The following is a 6,068-nucleotide window of genomic DNA, read 5'->3' on the forward strand; positions in this document are numbered from 1 at the left end:
ACTGGACTGAGGTGAGCAGCAGTCACTACTTAGTCATAGTTTTGGTGATAGTTTGGTAACCTGGTATCTTCTTACCCTGGAAAGACTTGCACCACGAAGACAATGCAATTCTCAGTTAGGTACGAGAAGCAGCACTTTGTTGTGGTCTCCAACCTCCCCAAATTCTTCCATCCAGAAGAACTACTCGCTCTCAATTGTAGAGGGTTTCTAAATGTACTTGTTACCCCTTTATGCTCATTCCTTTATGCTCATTCCAGAATATATACACCTTGAGCTGACAGCAGTGCAAATAATTTCTGGCCTTAAAGGTTTTAGAAAGGCAAAGACAGATGGGATGAATAAAGTTTTAAAAACTTTCCAAACCATTTCTCAGATCATTTTTTTTCTGTAGCAGGAGGCTGGCAGCCGTGACCTGTGCTGGGAAATGCTTAGTGCACCAGCGTGGCCTTGGTATTTGTAGGCTAATTTTTGTTTTGAGTATAACTCTTGACTCATGGAAAAATAATCTAAGTGTTTTGGGCTGGTCCCTGACTTGATCTTCCTTGAATTAATGACCGTCTGTTTCAAAATAAGCGTGGAGAAGCTTTTATGATAATGTTTTTATCCTCTTGCTCTCTCCCTCGCCTGCTCTTTGAGAGGCAGAAGTCAGTGGAAGGCAGTTCCCAGCAGCTGTTCACTATGTGGGTGGTTGGGCTTTTCCAGCGAGCAAAATTCAGCCATCAGCTCTACCAGACTCCTGCTGCCACTCCAACACTGCCGTCTCCAAACATGAAGTGACATTTCATGTTAAAAATTAATGCTAAGACGTGAAATTAAATCAGCCAGTTATAACAAGAGTGCTACAACAGTTGCTTTAGGCAAATGGCAAACATCCCTCCAAAAGTCAGTACATTGGGAGGCACATACACCAAACAAAATCTGAACAGCTAAATTTAGTCCGGATAGGAAATTAGCTTGAGGTTAAGTAAAGTTTTCTGCTACTTTGTTTTGTTTTTAGATTACCCAAGAGATGTTCCTTCCTGGAAAGGGAAATAGGACGGAGATATATAGCTGTTTTTCAATCCCTTCATTTACATGGACTCATTTCAAGTACGTTTTATCATGTGTTTGTGATTTAAACCTTACTGGCTCCTATTTTCAGATAAAGATTTGAAGTGACAGTACTAGGTCTGTGTGCAGCCCAGCTCCTATCAGTACCTCTCTCCTGGGCAGGGGGACACCCTCCTTCCAAACTCTTACCTACTCTGAACACGAGTGGACAATGTAAAAGTCTATTTTTTAAAAAATCCTTTGTATATAGTAGTTAGAACTGGTATTTACTGCAAAATTGTATTTCAGAACAGATGAAAACTTATGAGCTCTGCTATGTAATGTCTAAGCCGGAGGAGACACAGTTCTTCAATCCAGCAACTCCAGCCAAAGCTCAGTAAAATCTAACCCACAGGCTTTCTGGATACATATTTTATGTAGCCTACCTAAAATTTTTGCTTTAACATAATTTTGCTTGGAGATGATGCTTCTAAACCTACATCCTGGCACTAAGCAGCCACGGCTGGCTGTGTGTTTGCATACATCAAACCAGATCTATAATTTCTGATCTTTTTCATTAAAGATACCATTTTCTTTGTATAATTTTCTCCTGTTTGTTTTGCAATAATCAGGGCAGAAGTAACTGTAGGAAAGCATGGAGTTATGGGTTTATTTACTGAGCCAGGATATAAAGCTAGTTGCTTAAGCAAACACAAACTGTTTAAACAGTTGTTTGAGCAAACATAAAGGATGAGGTACACTGGAAAGGATTCTGAAAATGCTCTGAAAGTGGGGGCTTGGTGGGGTTTTTTGGTTATAACAAGGTTATACCATCACTTCTTAAAACTGCTGAGATGATGATAGGAGAGGAGGAGGACTCTCAGCACTTGTATAATGAGGTTTTTTTGTTGGTAAGACTTCTACCTGCGCTGCTGGGGAGCCCTCGCAGGGAACTCATACTCCCCAAGCCTCCTGCAGCCCAGGGGTGGCAAAAAAGTGTGCACAGGGGAAAACTAGCCCTGGCCAGGGCCTCCCCCCTCCTCCTTTGCTGGAAGCATGGCTGGATTGGGATCTGTAGGAAAAAACTGGTGAGAAACCGCTTCAGTGGCTCTGCATGCTCGGGGACTTCCAGAGCTGCGGCAAGCCAGGCTAAATAGTTCTGCAGTGGAACCTCCCTTTGAAGGCTGCTATTTACTTACTCCAAAGTTATTCTTTCAGAGGAAGTGATAGGAATGTACAGCTTCAGAGCAGGAAATACCACTGTCTTAATAATACCGTGCATAGGAACACAGGGCGTTAGGGTGGCATTGAGCTGGACAGGCAGCTCTTGAAGCAGTCTTGCATCCGGAGGGCTTGCAGGAGATTCCTCGGCTGGCAGGGTCCTAGCCAAGCATTGCCGCGCAGTGAGACGGAAGAATCATTTGCAGAACAGAAATAGAACATGTTGGAGGTTATTCCTTGAAACTCAGATTACTTCGTTTTGTACCGCATCCTTACAAAATGTCTTGAAGTCCTAGTCAGACCTGGGCCAGAGGAAGGGTATTAGAAACAACCTCTGAACTGCAAAGCGGTTGGTTCCCTGTCGCATGTATAGAATAGCTTTGGCGGTACACCTTGCGATATAAGGTACGCTGTAAATGATGCTAAAAAGTAGAGGACAGAAAGGCATTTTTAGCTTAGCGGATAGACTACTGTTATCCTTACATGCACTTCATAAATATTTTTTTGACTTTTTGGAGGTTTCTGAAGAGTGCATTATTCACAACACCCAGCTATCCCTCCTGAAAAGGAGTGTGCTCCCTGGCATCTTATGAAATGCTCACTGTGTTTAATAATATTTTTTCAAGTATCTATGAGTTTTTTCTATTCTGTATAACATGTGAAAGCTCACCTCTCAAAATGACAAGAAGGAAAGATGGAGCTGAGGGTCGGCTTGGCCATGACACCTTTCCATTGCATTTCTTGCCAACCTCCCTCAGGATCCTTGTCACGACAGTCTGGTTTCATCACAGCATTTTACTCCATGGCTCCTGATGAAGTCAGTTGAGGAAGCTGCTTTTAAAAAGGTAAGGAAAAAAAAACCCCAAGTAGAAAGTAATTACTGAAATTCAACACTGAATCAGAATTACATTATGAATTTCCTTTGCATGTTCTGGCTTAGCAAAAAGCTCTGTCCTACAGCTCCCAATACTCCATCTCTTTGGGCCTTCCACAGTCCTCTGTGCCACTGGAAAATGCCATTACAAAATGGCACCATTTAGAATCATTTTCTTCCTAAGGTGCTGTTTTGCTGATTGACTGGATACCAAGCCAAAATGAATTCCAAATCAAATATAAGAATAAATGCAGTTTATTTTATTACAATATAATACATGAAAAAAGCATGCAATATGATAAAAAGAAACAGCACTAGTTACTATGCACAATATGATAAAAGAGCTATAGGAACAAAGCATCAAATCATTACTGTGAAGCGTTCCAGAGACTAAGAAAAGGATACCTCACCAGTTACATCCTTACCGTCACCCCGGCCCACCCTTTGGCTGGGAAGCCCCATTGCAGCCAGCACCAGGAGTCTCTTGGTAACTGGGAAAATTCCCGTGCGGTGCGTCCACCCGTAGGTGAGGCTTCTGGCCCAGCCCTGGAGCTTGCTTGCCTTTATACTCAGTGAAAAGCAAAAATAGTTTGCACACGCAGTGTATGTAAGCTTTTAAGTTTAAGCTAAGTGCAGGCGTGCACTGTCTCATGATTTGCAAGGTTCACACACGCCAGGGACATGGGCCAGACGCCCGAGCGCAGTGGCGTTACACCATGACGCAGCTGCACACAGTATTTATTGTCTGGACAGTCCTGCTCGTATCTGGCTTGTTCAGGGAGCTCAGGACAAACACTACCTGCTCATTGAAGTTGTCCTTGAGCTCCCTGAGCTCCCTGTCCAAGTTAAACGATTCCTAATTAAAGACAAAGACTTTGTCATAAGCAGTAATTGATTTAATAAATTTTCACCACAGGTGCAACTACTTTCCTTTCAGCTGGAGAATGCTGATGGCACAAGAGACGGCAAAGATTTTTCCTTGCGAGCTGTGAGGTTCGGTGTGGTCTTTGAACAGGTACGTAAAGCACAGAAACAGAAACAATATGGTACAAGTCTCAAGTTTTAGCGTGTTTTTCAGAAGGTGCCATTATGCTACATGTGTAATGTGCATATTTCTGGAAAATTATGAATCACATAGTTTTTTCCTGTAAAAATGACAGCTGTTTTCTAGGATGTCAAATCTGTAACTCCTTCCAAATAGCAAAACAAATTAAGTAAGACTAACTAAAGTGGTAGGCAGAATATTTTGAAGAATGGGAAGCAGAGTGGATAGCACCCGATTTTGCAGCACATCTGTGATGAGGAAGGGAAGAGGGGCCATCTCCATGCCAGCACTGTGCGGATAACGTGGTCCATGCATGGGACCGATGCATGGTAACAAAATCCATTTCTTTTATCGAACACTAGTTCATTCTGGTGGTGACTGAACATGGATTTTACTAAGCATGCAGGCTTCTTTTATAGGCAATATAATTCATAGAATTCCTTTTAATTTTCAGCTTCCTGTAGATTTTCCTCCTGCGTGCGTTGGATTAAGGCTACAGTAGATTGTCGACAGCAAAGCAGGTGTAGCATCAGCTCCAAATGGGCAAGGACCTTCCAGCAAACAGCATCTGTCACCCCAAGCATGAATGAGCCATATGCCAACAGTCCCAAAGAGCATGTGTTGTACAGACAGGAACGCTCATATATACTTGAAAATGTTTTCATGGCCTTTCCAGTGCTACAAAAACCTGTTGCATGTTAATTTCATTGTGATATTTGCCCTTTAATGAGATTATCTGGTACCAGTGTTTTTCTTCTTTGACCATCTTTTAGAAACCAAAATTCCACAAAGGAATAATTCACATTTATGAACTCTCAGATAAAAGCAATTAAACATGAAGCTTCATCATACAGCTTTTACACTGGAGTAAGAATTCCCATAGCAAAAATGGTGTTTCTGCTTGTTTGTGAAATTACCTTCATTTAAAGTAGTAATTTGATGTTGAGAAGAAAGGCAAACAATTACAGCAAACACTCTCTGTGGTACAAGTATGTTCATGCTTTTTCTGCCATCTGACTGCAAAGACAATATTTACATATGCATACAAATCATATCACATATTGAACCAGTTTTAGAACTGCAAATATTAAAGCTGCAATGATATTTTGTTGATATTTTAAACACTTGATGATGAGGAAATGCCAAGGCATTGACAAAACAGCTGGTTGTCAGGTGTTTTGCAGGGCTCATCTTCAGGAAGTCGATTTCTGAACATCTGCAGATATTAAGCGTCAGGAAATCTATTTCATCGGCTCCTTTCTAACAAAGCCCAGTATCACCCAACAGGGCATGACAGAGAGATCCATCCTGGTAGTCAATGTATTTTTTAATTATTTTCTTCCTGAGGAGCAGATAATGCTCTAGGAACATAAAGAGCAGCACAGAAAGTCCCTCTGCTTTCAGTAGCAAGTTGCATGTTGAGATGACAATGGAGACGATTATCACAGTACACATGTTGTTGCCATTTAATTATTCCCCTTCCTGTAAAAAGTCTGGCTTTAATTAAATGTCAAAATAAAGTGAGAACTTTTCTCCAAGCCATTTTAAAGTGCTCACTTCCTCCTCTGTGTTCTGCGGTTTATTAGATTTGAATGAGTAATGGGGTGGTTTCATTTGTTTAGTAAAATTAAAGTGGTCAGTAACAATTTCCTGTCTGAGCAAACTGTGGGCTGATTAATAATATCGGTGATGGTGGTGAATAGGTTTTGTTGGGTTTTTGTTGTGGGTTTTTTTGGGTTTTTTTGCAGCACACAGGTTGTGCTGCCAGCCTGCTGCTGCTTGGGGGTTTCCAGAGCTGCCGCCACTTAACCAGGCTCAGTCTCAACCCTCAACGAGACAAATGTTGTGCTTACAGGGTTGGGCTGGCACAGGAGTAGTTCAAAAGGTGCCTTCAGAACT

General features: G+C 41.7%; 1 long non-coding RNA gene across 1 annotated transcript; it reads left to right on the forward strand.

Annotated features, from left to right (window-relative positions):
* Positions 1-2,869: 2,869 nt before the first annotated feature.
* LOC130155291 (uncharacterized) lies at positions 2,870-5,711 on the forward strand. Its single transcript, XR_008823993.1, has 3 exons — positions 2,870-3,095; positions 4,041-4,139; positions 4,624-5,711. It is a non-coding gene; the product is annotated as an uncharacterized LOC130155291 (long non-coding RNA).
* The last annotated feature ends 357 nt before the right edge of the window (positions 5,712-6,068 follow it).

This window comes from Falco biarmicus, chromosome 9, assembly GCF_023638135.1.
Source record: "Falco biarmicus isolate bFalBia1 chromosome 9, bFalBia1.pri, whole genome shotgun sequence".
Classification (NCBI taxonomy): Eukaryota; Metazoa; Chordata; class Aves; order Falconiformes; family Falconidae; genus Falco; species Falco biarmicus.